The sequence below is a fragment of the Schistocerca gregaria genome, chromosome X (assembly GCF_023897955.1).
Source record: "Schistocerca gregaria isolate iqSchGreg1 chromosome X, iqSchGreg1.2, whole genome shotgun sequence".
In the NCBI taxonomy this organism is placed as follows: Eukaryota; Metazoa; Arthropoda; class Insecta; order Orthoptera; family Acrididae; genus Schistocerca; species Schistocerca gregaria.
The window spans coordinates 803219571-803245464 of NC_064931.1; positions in this window are offsets into that span (position 1 = coordinate 803219571).

The following is a 25894-nucleotide window of genomic DNA, read 5'->3' on the forward strand; positions in this document are numbered from 1 at the left end:
CAGTCTTAAACACTGGTAGCATGCGGCGGCAGCGTGGACGTGAACCGTATGTGCAGTTGACGAACTTTGAGCGAGGGCGTATAGTGGGCATGCGGGAGGCCGGGTGGACGTACCGCCGAATTGCTCAATACGTGGGGCGTGAGGTCTCCACAGTACATCGATGTTGTCGCCAGTGGTCGGCGAAAGGTGCACGTGCCCGTCGACCTGGGACCGGACCGCAGCGACGCACGGATGCACGCCAAGACCGTAGGATCCTACGCAGTGCCGTAGGGGACCGCACCGCCACTTCCCAGCAAATTAGGGACACTGTTGCTCCTGGGAAGCCGTTCCACAAGACTACATACAGCATCTCTACGATCGTCTCCATGGGAGAATAGCAGCCTGCATTGCTGCGAAAGGTGGATATACACTGTACTAGTGCCGACATTGTGCATGCTCTGTTGCCTGTGTCTATGTGCCTGTGGTTCTGTCAGTGTGATCATATGATGTATCTGACCCCAGGAATGTGTCAATATAGTTTCCCCTTCCTGGGACAATGAATTCACGGTGTTCTTATTTCAATTTCCAGGAGTGTAGATCATGCTATAACTATAAAAGTTTTCACTGTGATGTACCTTGTGTATTGTCTATTAAACCGGGGACCTAGAAACGATGGAGAGGCTTCTCTTAGCCGTAGCCCTCAGTGGTTCACAACCCCACAACAGGCCACAGCAGTCCACCCACCCCACCACTGCACCACACCGAACCCAGGATTATTGTGCAGTTCGGCCCCCAGCTCCTAGTGTAACTCCAAATGTTTGCGTCGTAGAGTAATTGTGGCGTACGCGTACGTGGAGACAGTATTTGCGCAGCAATCGCCGACATAGGCGGAATAAGGTGAACCAGCCCGCATTCGCCGAGGTAGATGGAAAACCGCCTTATAACCATCCACAGGTTCGCCAGCACACCGGACCTCGACACTAATCCGCCGGGCGGATTCATAACGGAGATCGGCACGCCTTCCCGCTCGGGAAGCAGCACGTTAGACCACGCGGCTAGCCGGCGGGCTGTGATGTAGCTTGATAATGCCCAAAGAGGCGACATTAGGTAATTGCTAAATTTCAGAATAAAATTCCATCGTCAGTTACAAATATATTTTTAAATCGTTTTACCGGTTTCGACACATTAATTTGTAACCTTCAGAAGTTTAGTATTGTTTTAGCAGATGAAAATATCTTCTTCACAGAAGCTTAATGCCATGACACATCCAAAAATGTGCATATTGTACATGATTATTGTAAACACAGATCAACAATTTACGGTAACTGAATCGCATCTATGTGTAAGTCAAGCTGTTGTGCTAGCAGCAAGGATCATATATCAGACACATGTTGTAATTCAAGAGGGCAGGGATTCTTCTGCTTGCTTGTCGCACAACTTGAGGCATCTGCGCAAAGGCGGAAGTGCAGTATGCACTGAGAGACTATCGGCAGAAGAGAAGGGAGAGCAGCGCCCAGTCTTCAGTCGAAACATGTCAACATCAGATAAACCAGCACTATCACTCCAAATCTTAAGGACTGCAAAATATATCCACCATCAACATTCTCAGGTATCGACGATGGTGAGTTAGATCTTGTAAACAGCGGTACCAAGTGCATGACATTGTGTGGAATAGTGAACAACATGGACACAGCTGATTTCGGAAACAGGCATATGAAGTAATGTAATTGCTTTTTTCTCAATGTGCCTAGCAGAAAATTCTGTATATGAAAATGACAGTTTCTATTCGTCAGATATCACAAAGTTGAACTCTACGAGACATAAATGTTCACGCTCTGAAAGAAGATTATTGTGTGCCTGCGTTTAATTCGGAACTGTTTTAGTTCTCACAGACAAAGTCATAGGTTTTGGTTATGATCTAAATGCTTTTCACAAGTGAACGGTATATTTGTACCATCCGTTTGCGTGAATGATTTCTTAAATGCGAGATTTAAAACTTCGGCTTTCCTTTTGCTATCTTCTATTGCCACACTAGATTAGTCAACGACTAACTGGATAGCGGCGTTCGATCCTTTTAGCAACTTTACGTTGTGCCAGAAAGAAGGATCACTGCAATATGTATCCATTTTAGCCAACACAGTAGCAAAAATTTTTATGGAAAGGTGGAGATAATCCAAAACTTTCGGATCGGAAAAATGAATGAAACGAGCTTGGATATACAAATCAAACTTTTAAAATGTTTAGCTTCGTGATTTGAGCTAAAATTAATCGTTTTGAAGCCCTAGCGATGATCTACGTTATGAAACATCACCTTACAAAACTCTGTCGAGAAGTATTCAACATAGCGATATTAGATCACTTTAAGTATGGCTTGTTCAGTCCCCACCCAATTCATATGCAGAACTTCGCTTCACCGCCCTCATCGCATCCTCCAGCAACCACATATATGTAGCATAACTTGCCCGCACCATAGAGCGACATCTTCCATCGGTGTTTCCCACCTTGGTACTGGTAATGTGCTACGAAACGGTGCCGTGCCCTGTGCCTACGTGGGAGAAGCTTGACCTCTGTAACCTCGCACACAACCTGCTCTACGACCACCGACACAATCGAACATAGCTTACTGTCTCGAGTTGAAACCGTCGTGTGGAACTGGCCCTCACCACCAGGACAACGCCAGCCACACTGGAAATGTTTCCCACCCGCCAAATCCCACAGCTGGGTTTGGCTGGCTGGGCGTTTATTGCGCCATATAGACGACACACTCCGCCCTTGAAGGCTTCGTTGATCGTCTCTCAAATCGTCATTGTTATCTAATGAAGCAGCTGTGAACCTAATACAAACCTAGTTTACATATTTAATTCTCATTGTAGTGTCCACACCATAATCCCCGAGTAGCATGTTTCCCCCACATACCCCTCCTTTCCCGAATCTCCCCCCCCCCCCCCCCACCACCACCACTTATTCTCACATACTACTGAAAAGGGGTATGCTTTTTATATTTTACGTTAAAAACTATTGGGGTCTATGAGACAGTCCGGTGACCTTAGTAGTAATTAGCGTTCAAAGCATATTTAACTTGCACGAGCTGATGAATTCCTTAAAGATATAGTTCACTAAGTTCATGCCAAGTGTTGTCCCAGTTTAGCAGAAGAGTACAGTAAATTTCCTTGAGACAGAAGAGCTCCTGTCCAGAAATTAGCACGGATTTAGAAACCTTCGCTCGTGCGAAACTCAGCTTGTCCTTTTCTCACATGACACAGTGCGAGCCATGGATGAAGGGCAACAGGCAGATTCCATTTTCTTTGATTTCCGAAAAGCATATGAAATAATGCCCCAGTGAAGAACATTAAGGTACGAGCATATGGACTAGATTCTCAGATATGTGAATGGCTCAAAGACTCCTTAAGTAATAAAACCTGATGATGATGGTGATTATGATGAAGTCCCATACTCCGTGACGGAGCGTAGGGAACGATGCGGGAGACCCGCGCCGCTTTACTAGGCAAGGTCCTAGTGGAGGTGGTTTGCCATTGCCTTCCTCTGACCGTGATGGGGATGAATGATGATGATGAAGACGACACAACAACACCCAGTCATCTCGAGGCAGAAAAAATCCCTGACCCCGCTGGGAATCGAACACGGGACCCCGTGCTTGGGAAGCGAGAACGCTACCGCGAGACCACGAGCAGCGAAAAAAAGTAACTACCCATATGTGGTAACATCTTATGAGACGAAACTGCTTAGGTCATCGGTCCCTAAGCCTACACACTACTTAATCTAACTTAAAGTAACTTACGCTACGGACAACAAACACACCCATACCCGAGGGAGGACTCGAACCTCCGACGGGGGGAGCCGCGCGGACCGTGACAAGACGCCTGAGACCGCGCAGCTACACCGCGCGGCAATAAAACCTAGTAAGTTGTCCTCAAAGGCGAGAGTTCGCAGAGGCAAGGGTATCGTCAGGAGTGCCCCAGGGTTGTGTGACATCATCTCTGTTATTCTCTACATACATAAATGATCTGACGGACAGGGACGGAGGCAATCTACGGGTTTTTGCTGATAATGCTGTGGTGTACGGGAAGCTGTCGTCGTTAAGTGACTGTAAGAGGCTACAAGACAATTTAGACAAAATTTCGAGTTGTTTTCATGAATGGCAGTTTGCTCTAAATCCAAAAAAAGTAAGTTTATACAGATGAGTAGGAATAATAATCCAATAATGTTCGAATACAGTATTAGTAGCATTCTGCTTGACACAGTCACATCGATTAAATTTCTAGACGTCTAGATATAATGTTGCTAAGCGATCTGAACTGGAACGAGCACGTAAGGACGGTAGTAGGGAACGCAAAAGGTCGATTCCGGTTTATTGGAGATTTTACGAAAGTGTGGTTCATCTGTAAAGGAGGCCGCCTATAGGACACTAGTACAAGACCCATTCTTGAGTACTACTCGAGTACTTGGTGCCCCTACTAGGTCGGATAAAGGAGGACATCGAAGCAATTCAGAAGTGAATGAGATTTTCACTCTGTAGCGGAGTGTGTGCCAATATGAAACTTCCTGACAGATTAAAACTGTGTGCCGGACCGAGACTCAAACTCGGGACCTTTGCCTTTCGCGGGAAACTGCTCTACCATCTGAGCTATCCAAGCACGACTCCCACTCCGTCCTCACAGCTTTAATACTGCCAGTAACTCGTCTCCTACCTTCCAAACTTTACAGAAGGTGTCCTGCGAACCGTGCGGTTCTAGGCGCTACAGTCTGGAACCGAGCGACCGCTACGGTCACAGGTTCGAATCCTGCCTCGGGCATGGATGTGTGTGATGTCCTTAGGTTAGTTAGGGTTAATTAGTTCTAAGTTCTAGGCGACTGATGACCTCAGAAGTTAAGTCGCATTGTGCTCAGAGCCATTTGAACCATTTTTTCTCCTGCGAACGTTGCAGAACTAGCTCTCCTGAAAGAATGGATATTGCGGAGACATGGCTTAGCCACAGCCTGAGGGACGTTTCCAGAATGAGGGTTTCACTCTGCAGCGGAGTGTGCGCTGATATGAAACTTCAGGAGTGCTAGTTATGCAAGGTTCGCAGGAGAGCTTCCGTAAAGTTTGGAAGGTAGGAGACGAGGTACCGGCAGAAGTAAAGCTGTGAGGACGGGGCGTGAGTCGAGCTTGGGTAGCTCAGTTGGTAGAACACTTTCCCGCGAAAGGCAAAGGTCCCGAGCTGGAGTCTCGGTCCGGCACACAGTTTTAATCTGCCAAGAAGTTTAAATTCAGAAGTGTTTTGCTAGATTTGTTACTCGTAGGTTTGATGAACACGTGAGAACTACGGAGATGCTCCGTGAACTCAGCTGGGAATCATGGAAGGAATACGAAGTTCTTTTCGCGGAACACTGTTTTGAGTGTTAAGAGAACCGGCACTGGAAGCTGACTGCAAAACGACTCTATTGCCGCCGTCCCGTAACGACCACGAAGATAAGAGAAATTAGAGCTCGTACGGAGACGTACAGGCAGTCGTTTTTTCTTCGCTTTATTTTCGAGTGGAACAAAAAAGGACGTGACGTAGTGGTACAAGGTACCCTCCGCCACGAGCCACACGGTGGCTTGCGTAGTATGTAGATGCGTATGTAATTAAAATTTCTTTTTTTCGTTTCCTGTCCTTCTTTAGTTGCTTCAAAATTCATGGAGGTATCTTCCGTCTTTGCAACTACATAAAAGGCAGTGTGTTTTTTTTCATATGCGTTTCGCTTCTTTTACTTATGAATCATCTTCATTGACCCGTGAGAAATTAATAATAAATGCATTATGTAGTAGTTACAAGTACGTTTTACGTTACTATGTTACGTTTTCTAATGTTATTATCTTGTTTTTCAGGATAGAAAGAATACAGTGTAGGCACACATACGTTCAACACAGTGAAAATTGCAAATGTCGCTGAGAAATGTCGAAAATCGGCCATCTTGAGTATGAAGACCGTATCAACACATCTCCAGGACGACACACATGGACTAGCAACATTGGAAATTTTAACACCAAACGATAATTTAACCTCACGAAACTTGTGCTGGAAAAGTTATTCCTAAGCTGGAAAACAAGAGAATAACATTAGAAAAAGTAAAAGAGTAACGCACTTGTAACTACTACATAATGCATGTATTAAAAACATAAAAAAACATGTATTACAGGCCGCTGATCATGCTTCATAAAAAAAAAGCGAAACATGTGCGGCAAAAGCAAACTGCCTTTCAATTATTTGCAATGACGGAACATACCTCCATGAAAATTTCTTTGGTCTGGCAATAGCGCTTATCCGAAGACATTCCTAGATCTCTAATTATATCAGCCTTAAAGCTTGGATTGGTTGGCTGATTTGGGGGATGAGACCAAACAGCGAGGTCATCGGTCACATCGGATTAGGGAAGGATGGGGAAGGAAGTCGACCGTGCCCTTTCAAAGAAACCATCCCGGCATTTGCCTGAAGCGATTTAGGGAAATCACGGAAAACCTAAATCATGATGGTCGGTCGCGGGTTTGAACCTCGTCCTCCCGAATACGAGTGCAGTGCGCTAACCACTCTGCCACCTCGCTCGGTTTAAAGCTTGCAAATGAACGATGTTGCTCACAGGTCCAGTCGCCACATTCTTTGCACGTCATTGTACGTAAAAATGAAGAAAGATAAGCGTGTCACGAAATGTTCATTGCGATGTTTGTTTCACACCTATTTTGGCCTCGTGTAGGTTCCTCTGAATGAGTTCAGTGTAATGCCTCCACGATTTCCCCAAGAAAACTGCTGGCGTACATTCTCCCATACTTCTACATCTGAGTTTGTAGTCTGCGTCCAAAGATCGCTGCTAGACATTTAACTCCAACCTCTATTCGGAAGTCAGAAGCTAAATGAAATGAAAGAGGTTTCTGTATTACGGGACGTACTGGAAGATATGTGCTCTATGCTCAACGACCTCACCCAATACAAATAGATAACCAATTAAAAAGTCAATTAATTCATACCTACAGCCATATTACACGACAGGCATACGCGACAAGGGTATATATATAATTATGTTGCGCAATAATGTTATCTTATATCGAATAATCTAAGAAAATGCGGTACACTGTTTATTCGCGTTATTTTACTGCTCACTGCACACACACACACACACACACACACACACACACACACACACACACACACACGTCCATGATGATCCTCCTGTTTTTGTGTTACGGTCTTCGTGTTTTCCTGTCTGTTTGCTTGGAAAAGTTAGTCAGCATCCTTCCACATTTGATGTTGACCTTAGGAAAATGGAAGGAGGTTAGTATATTATACGTTAGAGATCTTGAGACTTCATAGTAAGATGCAGTATATTTTGTCTGTGTTCTATTGGATTACAAAGCTAGTTGTCATTACTTTATATTAATTTGTTAACAATCACTACTCTATGTTCTCTAAACAATCCTTAACTTCCTTGTATGTATTTTTTAAGTGGTATGCTTCACCGAACTTTTTAAATATCTTTATTTTATTTATCTCTTTAATTTATTGTACGATTTCATTTTCTCCCACGAAATTGTATTTTGTGGTTTGCTGAACACCGGGAAGATGTTCGTGATGTTACCGAAGATGTACACCCGCTTGAAGCCTTAACTTAGCGCTTCGGAGAACAACTCGTACAAAAATAAAAGAGAATAACAGGTCAGGACGGAACGTCTCATCTCATTATTTGTACTTTCTTGCCACGGACACCCGCGGTACACTTCCAGAAAATCAATTTCCATTCCTCCCTGCAGATGGAATTAGAAGGAAATGTCTTCTGAAGCATTTCCATTAGTCCCGCAAGAGAGGGACAGGTCGAACACCGACGGAGAAGCGTGTATAAATGAATTTACATAGCAAATCTTCTATCAATACTGGTGGCCTCCGTGTAGAGAAAGAGAATTCGCTCGCGAATGCTTATAACAATGGAAAAAAATACGCACATAGTCTTCTGCTGTTATTTAACACAGAGACACGGCTACGCGATGAAAACGAAAATCTGACATTGTAGCAAAGGACCCACATCGTCCACTAATAATCAAGACACAATCATACGGAGTATCTTCGCAGATATGCTACTGACTCGACGAATGGAACATTTGTAAAATTGAAAAGATGCTACAAAAAACTTGAACACAATTTCCGCTTGATTTAATGAATATTAGGTCTCTTTAAATGTGAATAAATATAAAATAATGCGTGTAACACAATTGGTACTATCCGACTACAAGGTTGGTGGTCAACATCTAGACAGCATTGCATTCTTTTAAAATTTTTAGAGGTGATAGTAAGAAGCGATATGAAAACTGACGTACGCGTAAGGACAGTAGTCGAGGACGCTTATATTTGTTGGAGCTGTTCCAGAAAGGTCCACTGCATCTGCAAAGGAACTTGCCAACAAAGCTAATACTAGGGTAGGTCTCTGTTATTTTGTGTTCTTATCAAGTAGACATGGGAGCAGACATCGAACGATTTCAGAGATAAACTGCAGGAATCGTAAAAAGCATATCTGGGACCGTAACAGGTTAGTACAGCGCATATAAAAGCACAGACGAGGTGCTGAACCGGTTTTCAAGGAATACTGCGATTATGAGAGAGTGGGGTGCATACGGAGACACATAGACTCTCGTATTCCCTCGCTCAGTACTCTAACGGAACAGGAGAGACCACGGCTAATATTGATACAATGTACTGTCCACCGTCAACTCTACTGTGGCTTGCACAGGACACATGTAGATGTACAAGTTAATAAGGACATACGAGAAATTGCTGTCTTCTAATTCACAGCAACAGAGCAGCAGGAAACATTTAGATTAATAAATATATATAATTAACGTATTGAGTCTCACTGTTTTTGTAATTGTTCGCCCAAACGCTCAACTTCATTATTACCGAAAACTCCGAACGGGAGCTTACGCTAAGGTAAAAAACACCACTCGACTTTAGGCAATAATATTTTCGTTTGTAGGTAAGGCTGTGAGCCCGGAGCGTTGTGAACAAGCGGCTGACGAGCCGGCAAGCAAGCCCGCTCCTGTTTTAATTTTCCCTTTGATACATCGTTCGCGTTTGCCGGCGCGCAACATTAAACGCCCTGAAGTCGCTGTGACAGCGGCCACGAGAGATGTTCTTTTTAAGGGCATAGGAAGCAAAATAAAGCGGGCCCAGGTCCACTACAAAAGGTGGCAGCATTCGTCTGACGACAGAATCAAGGTAGACATTTATTTTCGCTGCTCTTGTCTGTTGTCAGTTTGTGGGACGGCCAAGAGAGACAGCGGAACCTCTTCTTTCGCAGTTCAGCCTTACTGTCATGTGCAATGTACATGAAATCGAATCGACTTACTAAAATGCTAAGAAGAGCTAGACGTAACAAAATCAGCTCTAAAATAATATTAATCGCGCTCGTATAATTAGAGTAAAGATGTCAAAATTACATAGAAACCGAATCGCACAAAATGATAACAGGGAATCTGGTGTAATATAGCGTGCTGCAAAAACTTTTTGTTTGAAAATCGTAACTGTAATCTTTAATCTCATACCATCACAAAATTTTGTACACCCAAAGATAGAATTTCCGTTTATTTTCAACAGGGAAAGAGTTCTATAACACGAAAATAAATTTTTACCTCCTTGTAACTAGTGAACAAGAATTTAAATACAAGGTTTTCTCGGTTCATTACCCCATAGCATAATTAATTTTGGATTGTCGCTCACAATAAATTCGTTCTCTATTAGCAAAGTACCACGACTAGCTGATTTTATCGGTGTGTAATAGCAGCCACCAAGGAGAGTTGCGCAATTATTTCCCATCATGTCTGACGTTTGTGTGATTCAGAGGCGGGCGTTAAATTGGGTACACGAGTGCTTCCAAAATAACAGTGAATGTATCCCAGTGCAAGCTGTGTAGCCTCGCCTTACTAATGTACTTCGCGTTGCAAGTTGTTCTGTCTTCTCACGTTCATCTACATTTCATAGACTCCTCTTTAGCCGGTCAGTAACTCTTTTTAATTCAGTACCCAACTTTCTGAGAGTTTTACTCCATCTGTAGAAACGTGTCTTCCATTTATGATGTAATCCATTTTTCCTATTTTTTTCCTTCTTTACTTCTTAAACATTTCGTTCTAAAGTTTTCAAAATGATAATCGTATTCCATTCGTCTCTCCTGAATTTTCCAGTTTCTATTGAGTAGTCTATTCTGGTTGGAGACTGAGATCCAGGAAAAGTCAGCGAACACGCTGTACTCAGTAAAAATATCGAAATGACAGCTTGCATTTAAGAGAACAACAGATATGGAAGAAGTATGTTGGCAAATTAAATGAAGCCCAAGAACATTATACACGACGAAAACTGGAGCATGAATTGGAACGTGACAAAACACCGTGGACCAAAGATGGTGAAATGGGAAGCCGAGAAAGCTATTCAGGACTTCAGAGGAAAGAAAGCAATAGACTGTGATAAAATACCAGTTACAACACTAGAATCCTTGGATAAGGGAACAGCTTACTGAATGATCAACGTTGTCTATAGGAAATATGGCGAAGGCTTTTGGTTTGAAGTTTTAGCTAAAACCATTCTAGCCCCTTAATCTAAGAAATAGAACGCCAGAGAATATAATGATTAGTGAACAATAAGTGTCATATTCCTCATTAGAAAGGCCCTTTTTAGGTTCTTACCCAGAAGCTTTGAAAGAAAACTTGATGAAAATATGAGGGAGGATCAATTTGAATTCAGGACAGGAAAAAAATCACAATATGACGTTGGATGTTTGAAGATGATACGCCGTAGACTGTTGGAATTTAACAAGGATATGCACATCTGTTTTGAAATGTGTTTGACACAGTTGATTGGAACATTCTTCTGAAGTCTTGACAGATGTTGGTGTAGACTGGAAGGACAGGAGGCTGATAAAGGAGCCACACACAAGACAAAAAGTTGGAGTTGAGGGAACAGACGAGACGGGTACTAGAAGAGGTGGTAGACAAATGTGTTGTGTCTCACCAGCATGTGGTGGAACAGGCGCTGCATCATTGTGAAAGATACAGCGCCAAGCGAGTGTGCCGCATCATAGCATAGCACACAAAGTACTTGAAAATGAAATAAAAAATTCAGGTAACTTTTCCAGACTTTGTCAGTATATGCTTCAGTAGATTAATGTTAAAGGTGTAAAATCGTAGAATGATCAAATGAATAAGTTTTACTAAATATTTTATTTTTAGGAAAAAAATAAATGGCGCTAAATAATGCAGCTAGAAAGCTAAAAATTCTCCAGAATGTGAAAATTATGTCACAATCAGAAGTTACAAGTCTCATTTTGATCGGTGCTATATTTTGGTCAAAATCGGCGTTTTTACGAAAATTTGAATACTAGACTCAGAAAGACGAAAATTCCTATGTAGCCTGAGTTTAACATAAAAACATTAACAATTGACTCCGTTAAGCTACCTCCCATAGTTTTCAATTAATTTCCTAAAAACTAAATTTTGAACAAAAACGTCCTTTTCGTAATAGATTAGGTATCATTTGTAATTGTTATATGAAGTTCTAATTACAACACTCGGTTACATTAAGGAAATCATACATCTGTACCAAGTTTCAAGACTTTAGTGTGAATAACAATCAAGACAAGGACTCTTAAAGAGACAGTTCAGAGGTCATGTTCAACTGTCAGTTCCGTTCTAAAAATTCTAGCCGGCAAAGCTTAAGTGCAATCGAGCTGAAGCTTTTCAGTTACGAAAACCAACTTAACTTCATTCATATAATAACTATGAAGATTTTAAACTGTTACACAACGGAGTTGTTAAGTAATAAGTGTCCGAGAAAACGGTCATTTACATGCTGCTGACCGTCCCTAGAGAGGTTGACAGCAGATGTTCCGTTCGGCGGTCCGCTGCACACAGATACAGGGTGTTTCAAAAATGACCGGTATATTTGAAACGGCAATAAAAACTAAACGAGCAGCGATAGAAATACACCGTTTGTTGCAATATGCTTGGGACAACAGTACATTTTCAGGCGGACAAACTTTCGAAATTACAGTAGTTACAATTTTCAACAACAGATGGCGCTGCAAGTGATGTGAAAGATATAGAAGACAATGCAGCCTGTGGGTGCGCCATTCTGTACGTCGTCTTTCTGCTGTAAGCGTGTGCTGTTCACAACGTGCAAGTGTGCTGTGGACAACATGGTTTATTCCTTAGAACAGAGGATTTTTCTGGTGTCGGAATTCCACCGCCTAGAACACAGTGTTGTTGCAACAAGACGAAGGTTAATTTAACCAAAGGACCGAAAAGCGATACAATAAAGGATCTGTTTGAGAAATTTCAACGGACTGGGAACGTGACGGATGAACGTGCTGGAAAGGTAGGGCGACCGTGTACGGCAACCACAGAGGGCAACGCGCAGCTAGTGCAGCAGCTGATCCAACAGCGGCCCCGGGTTTCCGTTCGCCGTGTTGCAGCTGCGGTCCAAATGACGCCAACGTCCACGTATCGTCTCATGCGCCAGAGTTTACACCTCTATCCATACAAAATTCAAACGCGGCAACCCCTCAGCGCCGCTACCATTGCTGCACGAGAGACATTCGCTAACGATATAGTGCACAGGATTGATGACGGCGATATGCATGTGGGCAGCATTTGGTTTACTGACGAAGCTTAATATTACCTGGACGGCTTCGTCAATAAACAGAACTGGCGCATATGGGGAACCGAAAAGCCCCATGTTGCAGTCCCATCGTCCCTGCATCCTCAAAAAGTACTGGTCTGGGCCGCCATTTCTTCCAAAGGAATCATTGGCCCATTTTTCAGATCCGAAACGATTACTGCATCACGCTGTCTGGACATTCTTTGTGAATTTGTGGCGGTACAAACTGCCTTAGACGACACTGCGAACCCCTCGTGGTTTATGCAAGATGGTGCCCGGCTACATCACACGGCCGACGTCTTTAATTTCCTGAATGAATATTTCGATGATCGTGTGATTGCTTTGGGCTATCCGAAACATACAGGAGGCGGCGTGGATTGGCCTCCCTATTCGCCAGACATGAACCCCTGTGACTTCTTTCTGTGGGGACACTTGAAAGACCAGGTGTACCGCCAGAATCCAGAAACAATTGAACAGCTGAAGCAGTACATCTCATCTGCATGTGAAGCCATTCCGCCAGACACGTTGTCAAAGGTTTCGGGTAATTTCATTCAGAGACTACGCCATATTATTGTTACGCATGGTGGATATGTGGAAAATATCGTACTATAGAGTTTCCCAGACCGCAGCGCCATCTGTTGTTGACAATTGTAACTACTGTAATTTCGAAAGTTTGTCTGCATGAAAATGTACTGTTGTCCCAAGCATATTGCAACAAACGGTGTATTTCTATCGCTGCTGGTTCAGTTTGTATTGCCGTTTCAAATATACCGGTCATTTTTGAAACACCCTGTATAAACATGACCAGAGAGGACATTGTCAAACTGACCGTGTCAGTCAAATGCCGACATACGCTGTCTCTCGAATGACGTCTTAGCTAGGCAACTACCAAACGTGTTCGGTAAAAGTAGGGCTGTACACCATACTGGATCGCTTAGATTTCACGGAAATAACTATTAGTGTGCCGCCGATAACGTTGAGAAAACCGCGTGGCAAATGGTGAGTTTATTTTCCACTTTTGTGGCGAGCACCTAACTATGATGATTACAAGACAGGGCGACAGGGCGACAGCTCATTTTACTTGGGACTTACAGTATAGGTCGCCTCTCAAATGCTAACAGTACTGTTTCTGATAGTGACATTATTATTATTATTATTATTATCAGGAGTTTTATTATGTTTGTGCATGTTAACTTTTACTGAATACATTAATCAGTTAGGTTGGTTTGGTTCTCTGGGGAAGGAGACCAGACAGCGAGGTCATCGGTCTCATCGGATTAGGGTAGGACGGGGAAGGAAGTCGGCCGTCCCAGCATTTGCCTGGAGCGATTTAGGGAAATCACGGAAAACCTAAATCAGGATGGCCGGACGCGGGATTGAACCGTCGTCCTCCCGAAAGCAAGTCCAGTGTCTAACCACTGCGCCACCTCACTCGGTTTAATCAGTTAGGATTCAAAACTTTTATTTATAATTATAGTTCCTGATCCTACTAAGCAAATAGCGAGCACAAGAAGAACATGGACTTTCAGATTGGAAATTATGGTCAGTATGTTCTCCGTCGCTTTCTGGCTGACCGCAAAAATAGGTTTCAGGCTCTCGTAAAAATGGAGACAAATATTTATTTAAAATTCACCCACAGCCCCACAAACGCTTTTCAACGTTTATGCTGAGGAACTGACAAACAAAACATCAGAAATGTAAGAGGTGTAATAGTAGGATAAGAAAAGATAATTGACAGAATCAGAGAAAAACTACAATTTATGATGCAGAAAATGGTTCAAATGGCTCTAAGCACTATGGGACTTAACATCTGAGGCCATCAGTCCCCTAGAATTAGAAGGCGTTGAACCTAACTAACCTAAGGGCATCACACACATCCATGCCCGAGACAGGATTCGAACCTGCGACCGTAGCAGCAGCGCGGTTGCGAACTGAAGCGCCTAGAACCGCTCGGTCACATAGGCCGGCTTATGAAGCAGAGGATCATTAAACGTAATGAGGGTATGACCAAAGCGATGAAACTCAGCAAACGTGAGCATTCCGTCAATGTATCAATGGGAGGAAAGGTTCTGCAACAAGTAAAATATTTAAGATACTTAGGAAGTTTGTTGCCAAAAAATGGAAGCTGTAGGAAGGAAATAAGAAACAGAATACATATTGGTAAAGGAGCTTCAAAAAGGTAAAAGGTTTGTCAACGGAATTCCGATAGAATTACGAAAGAAAGATGCCAAGTGTTCCGTATAGAGTGTAGTATTCTTTAACAGCGAGTTACGGACAGTCAAAAGGTAAAAAAAAATAAAAAAAAATACTTGGATAGATTTGAAATGTGGCAATGCAGATGTATATGTAAAGTGGAATTAACTGACAAAATGAGGAATGAAGAAGTGCTTCTAAGAATACGAGAGCAAAGAAAACTGGTGAAAATGATAGGAAAGGGGAAAACATCTTGACGGGGATATACGATGCAAAAAAATTGGATGAAACGAAAAGTCACCGAAGGAAAAATGGCAGCAAAGGGAGGGAGAGGGCACTAAGTCTTGGAATGCTGGATAACATTAGAAATGACAAACTACCTGAGCCAGAGGATACGTTAAACTGGAGAACGCTCTGTAGAAAAGAAAATGGCTTCATTCAGATGTCTAGTACCAATCTGTCCACAGGCAGCTATTTAGATCCCTAGCCTGGACAGACAAAGGCCAGTAATTTCATTACCTCATTCTCGTACAGCATTAAGTATTCTACATTTCGGAGGACATTTTGAACATTTCCTGTAACAAAGTGTTTGAAGTCACGCTGGTGCATTCTGTTACTGTGTGTTTCCATTCCATGATTAATGTGATTTGCAGAGAAGTAATAAAATGAGCTCTAACATGGAAATTAAGCGTTTCCAGACACATGTCCACGGAACATCTTTTCTTTATTTGTGTGTGAGGAATGTTTCCTGAAAGTTTGCCCGTACCTTTTTGTAACACCCTGTATATAGGACAGAAGCAACAATGGACGATCGGACGTAGTAAGCGTCGTTCAAGATGTCTATAGGTTTGGTTGGAGAGGATGGGTTCGAGAACCTTGCTGAAGGCAGATGCTTGGCTAAGGGGTCAGTACGAAGAGGTTTTCCAGGAGTGGTGGTGGCGGTAAGTTCCTATGGGACCAAACTACTGGGGTCATAGGTCCCTAGGCGTACACACTTCTTAATCTAACTTAAACTAACTGACGCTGAGAACAACACACATCACTCATGCCAGAGGGAGGACTCGAACCTCCGACGGGAAAGCCACGCGAACCGTGGCAAGGCCCTTAGACCACGCGGCATCCTCTAAAAAGATTGGTGTCAAAGTGGTAATACATGACGAAGTTGTGACAGTAGGCTGTGTTGAATTTCTATGCAAGTACCATTCTAAAGTCTTGGACTGTGATTGGTAAGTTAAAGTCTATTTGTGGTGTGTCCTCTGACAACTGGAAGCTACAGGCAAAAGGTGGGTTGGTTCAAATGGCTTTGAGAACTATGGGACTTAACACCTGAGGTCATCAGTCCCCTAGAACTTAGAACTACTTAAACCTAACTAAGCTAAGGACATCACACATATCCATGCCCGAGGCAGGATTCGAACCTGAGACCGTAGCGGTCGCGTGATTCCGGACTGAAGCGCCTAGAACCGCAAAAGGTGGGTCAATCACGTAGGCACATTAACATGATGTTAGGATGTCTGGAGCGACGATAAGATCAAATTCGGAGTTGTCGGGGATGGTGGAAATATCTGCAAGAAAAGAAGCAAGGAGTTTAGCCTGACAGATTGTCACGAAGCCGTTAATCATTGTGAAATAGAAGGTAACAGGGGAGAGATTTTATGCCTGTGCATTGGCGAAATGCTTTCCGGTACTTTGGTGCTTTTCTCAGTAGACTAGTATTGAGTTTTGTACACATCTATAATTGATCCTGGAGTTTATTTCCGCAAAGTAAAAGTATTTCCACAGTTGTTGGTGCAATGTAAAAATATATTGGGAGGCTGCTATTTTGAGACTACATCAAGTTTCAGAAGGCGTCCCTGTTGGTGTGGAAGTAGTTTTGTATGATTTTGGAGGGACATTTTAGGTCAGAATTTGTCCGGTACGTATGGTGTACAGAATTTTGAGAAGATCTGGGTGGCGATCACTTCCAGTAAGATCGAAGACATTCAATAATGTGGCCAAGGAAGTTTGATAATACAATGATTGCATTTAAGATATAACAACTCCAGGTTGAGGACATTAAGAAAGAGGAATTAGTCCACCTTGTAAGGAGTTTGTAAACTGGAGCAGCCACTTTAATTCGGTCTGGGATCAATTAAAATTACTGGAGGCGGTGGCAGTAACATAGGTAAAGAAGGTATGGTCGATGTTGACACTGAGAATTAGGCTGACCCAGGAGACATGCTTAGATAGACTAATGATAATGCGACAACTCACTAAAATCAGGAAATCCACGTTCGAATCCTGGTCCTGGTATAGATTTTTCAACTGACGCTCCTGACAGATAGCAATGTTACTGCAGCGAATGGCTAGTGTTACATAATACTTTGATTTCGTTTTTCATGAACATGAAATGGATGATGTGCATGGAGAGATGTAGGGGTGGGGAGACAGTTATCGAGATGAAGGGGTTTGCCGACGGGAGAGAAGATGGGGATGAGGATGTCACTTCAGGGTGGTGGCCTTGCTTTACATTTACGGGAATATGTGAGGTGGGCGTAGTTGATGGTGCTGCAGGTGAGTGGTGATCATGAACTCCAACACTGTTTACGGAGTTGTTTGTTTTTCTGTAGAGTGAGAAGAGTTTGGGAAGGTTTCTGCTTTCCTGAGTGGCTAATGGTTGTGCTGTAGGAATTTTTGGCATCTGTAGGATCAGTGTTGGGAATTTGATGGTTCGATATGCTGTTGGCCATAGTAAATTGTAGCTCCGATGCTGATGAGATTATCTATTGTGATGGTGCCCATTCGACTTCCTGCACTGCGATATCAGTGTGTACACCTGTGAGTTTACAAACTTGATTTGGTCTTAGCTGGAATGCGGCAAAATCACACGGCGGCAAGGCAGCCCGAGACGGTGAAGAACTTAGGGCGCCGCACAGAGGGATTAGGCGACAGGAAACGATGGAAAATCCAGAGCAATGGGAGATGCGCACGCCTGTGACCAAGTGACACTACAAACTACTGAATATGACTTGGAAGCATATGACAAATGCAGAAAATGAATCTTATGGAGTCTCGAAGAATATATGGATATCAATCTGTCCGTCGTAATGTCATGAATTCATAGCTACATAATGTGATCAAAAGTATCCGGACACCTGGCTGAAAATGACTTACAAGTTCGTGGCGCCCTCCATCTGTAATGTTGGAATTCAGTATGGTGTTGGCCCACCATTAGCCTCAACTTCCATTCAATCAGTTGCTGGAAGGTTGTTTGGGGAATCGCAGCCCATTCTTCACGGAGTGCTGCGCTGAGGAGAGGTATGGATGTCGGTCGGTGAGACATGGCACGAAGTCGGCGTTCCAAAACATCCCACACGTGTTCATAGTATTCAGGTCAGGACTCTGTGCAGGCCAGTCCATTACAGGGATGTTATTGTCACGTAACCACTCCGCCACAAGCCGTGCATTATGAACAGGTGCTCGATCGTGTTGAAGGATGCAGTCGCCATCCCCGAATTGCTCTTTGACAGTGGGAAGCAAGAAGGTGCTTGAAACATCAATGTAGGCCTGTGCTGTGATAGTGCCACGCAAAACAACAAGGGGTGCAAGCCCCCTCCATGAAAAACACGTCCACACCATAACACCACCGCCTCCGAATTTTACTTTTGGCACTACACACGCTGGCACATGGCGTTCACCGGCCATTCGCCACACCCACACCCTGCCATCGGATCGCCACATTGTGTACCGTGACTCGTCACTCCACACAACGTTTTTCCGCTTTTCAATCGTCCAATGTTTAAGCTCCTTACACAAAGCGAGGCGTCGTTTGGCATTTAGCGGTGTGGTGTGTGGCTTATGAGCACCCGCTCGACTATGAAATCCAAGTTTTTCCGGCTCCCGTCTAACTGTCATAGTACTTGCAGTGGATCCCGACGCAGGTTGTAATTCCTGTGTGACAGTCTTGATAGATGTCTGCCTATTACACTTTACGGCGATCTTCAACTGTCGGCGGCCTTTGTCAGTCAACAGACGAGGTCGCCCTGTACGCTTTTGTGCTGCTTTTGTGCCTTCACGTTTCCACTTCGCTATCACATCGGAAACAGTGGACCTACCGATGTTTATGAGTGTAGACACAGACATATGACACAAGTGACACCCAATAACTTGACCACGTTCGAAGTCCGTGAGTTCCGCAGAGCGCCCCCATTCTGCTCTCTCACGATGTCTGATGCCTACTGAGGTCGCTGATATGGAGTACATGGCAGTAGGTGGCAGCACAATACTTCTAATATGAAAAACGTATGTTTTGGGGGCTTTTAGGATACTTTTGATCATAAAGTATACATTGCACTTCGTTGCATGACATACATTTCAGTAATAACACACCTTTTTGTAAACTGTGATTTAACAAACATTTAAAATTGAACTATAGGCAAACCAATGCAGATGCGATCATCGTCGACACGTCAAATGGTTCAAATGGCTCTGAGCACTATGGGACTTAACATTTGAGGTCATCAGCCCCGTAGGCTTAGAACTACTTAAACCTAACTAACCCAAGGACATCACACACATCCATGCCTGAGGCAGGATTCGAACCTGCGACTGTAAAAGCAGCGTGGTTCCGGACTAAAGCGCCTAGAATCGCTCGGCCACAACGGCCGGCCGATATGTCGAATTGAAGCTTACATATACAGTAAACACATAATAACTTGGTTTACCTGAGACTCATATGATACTAGACTACCGACGACTTTAATTAACATATTTGAATCAAATGCAGCAGAGCACAATGTAATCCACAGAAACTCGTAACATGACAGCAGCTTGTGTCCCCTTGAACGTTTAGCCTTTCAGAAATATGATTAACATTAGTTCTAAATAACGTTTTTGTTCCAAATTATCTATTATGTTGGTAGATTAACTCAGGTCATTATTTAAATCAGTCGCAGTCCCTTAAGTGTGAAGTGAGCCACAAGTAAGAATAGAAATTTGTGTACGTTTCCATATGGTACAGTCATTCACATATGTATGTTATTTAATGTTTTATTCATCTTAATGTACTGCATGACGACACCACTGAATGTTTTAATTGATAATTGCCATTATATTCATGTCAGAATGATTTTGAATATAGGAGAGTAAAAAGCGTGATAAGATGCTTAATGGCTCTAAGCTTAACGTCTGAGGTCATCAGTCGATAAGATGCTTATTTTGATACGTTCTGTGGTAATGAAATCAGTGTGTTTGTAATGATGGCCTTATTGACGAGAATTCTGTAACAAGAAGGAAGTTCTGTACGTGGTCCGATTTCCGAGGTGTGAAACAGGCGGCGCGGTAGCATCTCGCGGTCTTTTGCAGGAGGCGCTTGGTTGAGAGAGGGCCGAGGAAGTCTGGTCGCAGTCGATGGAGGGAGAAGTTGGACTCAGAAAATTCACAGCGACTGCAATCGAGCAGCCGCGTGGATATAAGTCGTTGCAACACTGCTCTTGAGGGTTATGTTTCATCTCTCTACGGGAGGACATAGGCTTGGCACGAGTGCTTGTATATCGTGATGAGTGGTAGTGTAGCATAGTTGAGGAAATTTCACGGCACTATTTCCTTAGGATTTGGACTTTGATTTTACAAGTGGATTAGAAGAATGTGTTGGGAACACGATTAAATAGTTCGCTGCTTTACGCCTCTTAACTGCACTCGCTACAGTTTTTATTATTCTACTTGAGGCGGAACAGGCACGCTTTTAATTACCTTTTGTAAGGCGATCATCAAATCTGAGTGAGTTTTACTGACTATACAATATTACATTTTTAAATCAAATTCGTCATTGTGTTGACTATATTATTTAATCTTCTATTCCATTCACTTACTCTATATTATTTAATGTGTTTTACCAGTCCGCCTGCTAAGGTAGGTGGTTACGTGCTTGCCTCCCATGCAGCGAGCCCGGATTCGATTCCCGACCAGGTTGTGGATTTTCTCCGCTCGTGGACTGGGTGTTGTGTTGTTCACATCATAATTCCTTCCTCATCAGCGGCACGCAAGTCGCCCAGTGTGGCGTCGAGTGAAATAAGACTTGCACTTGGTGGCCGAACTTGCCCGGATGGGGCCTCCCGGCCAACAATGCCATACGCTCATTTCATTTCACTACATTTTATTTATGTGCACTATTTGCTGATTTTATTTATAAATGATCGGTGCTTGTGTAAAATCTTTCGATTAAGCAGCGGGTGCCGTTACTGGATATATAAGGGTAATAGTGTTCACCCACCCCTCAGACACCGAGCCAAACGAATTTACAAGGGGAAGGTCTGCTCGCATTCGGGATCAATGGTACGGGATTAGGTTATCACACAGCGCAGCAACGATTAATAAAAGTCATTTAGGCAATGAGTTGGGGGCTCGCGAACAGTAGCGAATAGCGCAGCTGTTGCGCAGGGAGACGCAGAAAGTTGTGAGCTGGTAGTCTGACGAAAAAGCAGCGTGTCAGTCACAGACACAGCGAGCGCCGCCACTGCCCTCAAGCCGGAGGCGACTGAATAGGTCCTGCCTGCCTCTGCCGTCTCCTACTTCCCGCCATAGTCCTGTAATCGGGCTACTACAAGCTGCGGCCTCGCGCGCATGTGTGACCTCACTGACGTTATCCCCGGAATTCCGGGCGTCCCAGTTCACGGCAATGCGCTACCGTTCATCGGAAAGAATCAGACCGTCAGCCGCCGAAACAGCAACCGTGCTTTAGCCAGCAGCGGCCGGTATCAGTACGAGAGCAGCCGTCGAAGTCTCGGCCAGCCGCGCAAGTACTCGCCTGCTCCGAGAAAGCAACAATGACACTACGCGGAGCAGCCGAGATAAATTACACTACTGGCCATTAAAGTTGCTACACCACGAAGGTGACGTGCTACAGACGCGAAATTTAACCGACAGGAAGAAGAAGCTGTGATAGGCAAATGATTAGCTTTTCAGAGCATTCACACTAGGTGGCGACACCTACAACGTGCTGACGTGAGGGAAGTTTCCAACCGATTTCTCATACACAAACAGCAGTTGACCGGCGTTGCTTGGTGAAACGTTGTGATGTCTCGTGTAAGGAGGAGAAATGCGTACCATCGCGTTTCCGACTTTGATTAAGGTCGGATTGTAGCCTATCGCGATTGCGGTTTATCGTATCGCGACACTGCTGCTCGCGTTGGTCGAGATCCAATTACTGTTAGCAGAATATGGAATCGGTGGGTTCAGGAGGGTAGTACGGAACGCCGCGCTGGATTCCAACGGCCTCGTATCACCAGCAGTCGATATGACAGGCATCTTATCCGCATGGCTGAGTCAACAGATGGGGACGTTTGCAAGACAACCGCCATCTGCACGAACAGTTCGACGACGTTTGCAGCAGCATGGACTATCAGCTGGGAGACCATGGCTGCAGTTACCCTTGGCGCTGCATCACAGACAGAAGCGCCTGCGATGGTGTACTTAACGACGAACCTGGGTGCACGAATGGCAAAACGTCGTTTTTTCGGACGAATCCAGGCTCTGGTTACAGCATCATGATAGTCGCATTCGTGTTTCGCGGCATCGCGGTGAACGCACTTTGGAAGCGTGTATTCGTCATCGCCATACTGGCGTATCACCAGGCGTGATGGCACGAGGTGCGATTGGTTACACGTCACGGTCACCTCTTGTTCGCACTGACGGCACTTTGAACAGTGGACGTTACATTTCAGATGTGTTACGGCCCGTGGCTCTACCCTTCATACTATCCCTGCTAAACCCTACATTTCAGCAGGATAATGCACGACCGCATGTTGCACGTCCTGTACGGGCCTTTCTGGATACAGAAAATGTTCGACTGCTGCCCTGGCCAGCACACTCCAGATCTCTCATCAATTGAAAACGTTTGGTCAATGGTGGCCGAGCAACTGGCTCGTCACAATATGCCAGGTACTACTCTTGATGAACTGTGGTATCGTGTTGAAGCTGCATGGGGAGCTGTAGCTGTACGCACCATCCAAACTCTGTTTGACGCAATGCCCAGGCGTATCAAGGCCGTTATTACAGCCAGAGGTGTTTGTTTTGGGTAATGATTTCTCAGGATCTATGGTCCCTAACTGCGTGAAAATGTAATCACATGTCAGTTATAGTAATATATTTGTCCAATGAATACCTGTTTATCATCTGCATTTGTTCTTGGTGTAACAATTTTAATGGCCAGTAGAGTACAAAGCACACCAAATACGAGATTAACGAACTCCAATATGGCCTGACGGTGTGTGGCGGAGGGTATTGTTCGTGGAAAGAAAGATTGTCGGTATGCCTCTGTGTGGGCTCTAATTTCTCCGATTTTATCCTTATGGTCTATTCGCGAGATATACGTAGGAGGGAGCAATATACTGCTTGACTCCTTGTATTTTTTCAAAACCTTTCTCCGTGTGTTCTTCAGGGAAAGGTTTTGACTGATGCCAAATTTTGTGGATTTGCATCTAGCATGTTAGGGAATGAGCTTTTGGTTTGTCATATTTGCAATGCGAATTAAAATCATTTGTTAATACAGCTTACACAAATGGCATAGGCGTGCTATTGGGCAGTAGTTCTTTGGATGGCCTGCCATCTTTCCCAGGTTTCAATAGTGCAACTCTTTTGTTCTCTTCCACATCTTTGGGATCTTGGACTCTTTAGGAAGTGGCTAAGGAATTGTAAAATCCATTGACACTAAGGCCAAGGTGTTTGATCTGTTCCACACATATACTGTTGGCTTCTGCTGTTTTTCCCATTTTTCGTTGAATTCAGTCCATGATTAAGTTGTTTTACAGTAAATGAACTATCTCCCTAGAGAGAGGTGGAGAATGTCATGCTCTTAAGACAAGTTGCAGCATTTCACTGAAATCTAAGCAAATTAGTCCTCATAATGACTTAAGTCTGTGGCGTGACGTATCCGCTGAAACATTTCAGGATCACGTTTTCTAAACATTATCACAACATGGCTCATCAAAGTGTGAGATCTGCAGTAAAGCTGTCTGACCAAACTTGAAGGAATATGTGCAACAATAAAATAAGGTATGTACAGTCTCCCATAAGTGCAAAATCACACAGCATACCATATTAAATCGCCCATGGTGCTGGAACATTGACTACAGTTGTTGAACGTATTCAGGTAGTACACATTTACCTAGTGGGTTCTCTACTATCATCCAGTGGATTTACTTGCTGTTTAACTTACATAGGTAGATTCACCAGATAGACAGAAGTTGTGTCCCTTCGAAAAACTGAAGCACACTCTGTAGCAACAGCATTTTAATACCTGGAATACCAGACCTGGAAAACCACAGAATATTCTGAGTCTTAGCAAAGATTTGTGGCTGTAAACTGATCAGAACATCTGTGTACCAGTATAACCCACAGACTGAAGGAAGAAACAGGAAGAGTGACCATACACTGAAGAGTGCCACATAAGCCTCTGATAAATGGAGCAGTATATTACCAACCATGTTACTTGTCTCCCATTGCTCCTTCTGCAGTGAAAGCAATATATAACAGAAATGTTGTATTGTACTATGTTGAAGTTATCTGGAGACTTATGTACCTCATATCACAATGGACATTGGCCTTGCAACCTGTATGAAGCTGTTCAACATCTACCCAAGTTCTTTATTGTCAACATTAAAGTTAAACTAATCAATATTTCTGTTGATTAACTGAAGTCGGCATTTTTTCTTCCTGATGATACTGCACATAACCATCCCAAATCATCAAATTAGCTGTCACTTGGCCAGACACCAAGTGTTTCCAAGTGCCTCAGGAAGTGACAAGATCAGGACATGTGGTGAAATTCCCTGCACGGTTCACAGACATCACTAAGTGACACCCACACTCAGGAGGGGGGGGGGGGGGAGGGGAGGGGAGGGGGGGAGGGGAGGGGAGGGGGGGGGCAGTGAACAGTGAAATGGAAACACATAAAAATGTAAACAATGACAAAGAGTAAATTTTTTTTGCAAAACTGTTAAGCTCTCTACCTGTGCCTGTTACTGCTCCTTCATTTTTTTTAAGAGCAAAGTGTTAAGAAATGTGTGTGAAATAAAAAGTGTTGCCATCAAAAACAGTGATTGTTTTAATTAAAAAATTTTACTGAAAGAAAACAGGTAAACAAAAGGAATAAGCTCTCCAATCGTAACAGATTTATAGAAATGCCCACGTAATGCAGTCAGAATCATTAACTATTTGAACAGATGTTTACAGTAAACCAAATAACTGTTTCCAATTATTATTCATATGATACTTTTCAGTAGTTGAATACAGTGTTCATATACTTGTACATTTGATGACCAAAATGATACTATAGCTAAAGATTGTGTGTACATAAGAATAATGTGCAACTGTTGGGTAGTGGAATTTTACATACTGATACCAGCACACAAGAGGCAACATGCTAATGACGGTCTTCTTTTCTAATATCTTCAGGTTTCATAATGTTCATTCCTCTCATCTTCAAACTTATGAAGAAAACCTTGTGCGCAGTTTTTGAATTTCTTTTAATTTTTTTAAAAAATTCATTGAGTTCTGTGAGGTAGTATGAGCCAAAGCTCCACAAGCATGGAATAAGTCCCTACATAATTGACAGAGTGTGTCACAAAATTAAAAAAGAACACTACAAAAATAATAAAAAAGATTTAGAATAAATAATACAGTATGCAACAGTGCAAGCCTCTAAATTACTGCAAGAAAATCATATAACGAATAAAAGGAGTGGGGAACAAGGAAACCTTTAAACTGATATCTGTAAACCTGGGGTTTGTCTCTCAAATGGTTCAGTTCTGATGGAAGCCTGCAATATTGAAAATTAAGTCTGTAGAATAGTGACCAACCTTCAGTGCAATGGTTAGAAAAGTGTGATCCCAGTGCAGAGTATTTCCAATCTCGTGGTCACTGAGTGAATGTAGCAGTTCCTTTTGAATGTATCTTTTTTTTTAATGAGAGCTCTCATATTTCACACATGGCTCAGTTAGAGTTCTAAGATGCTTGAACAACAGTCTGCACGATGTTTGCTGATTGACACCACAGATCATTCTGAATACCTATTT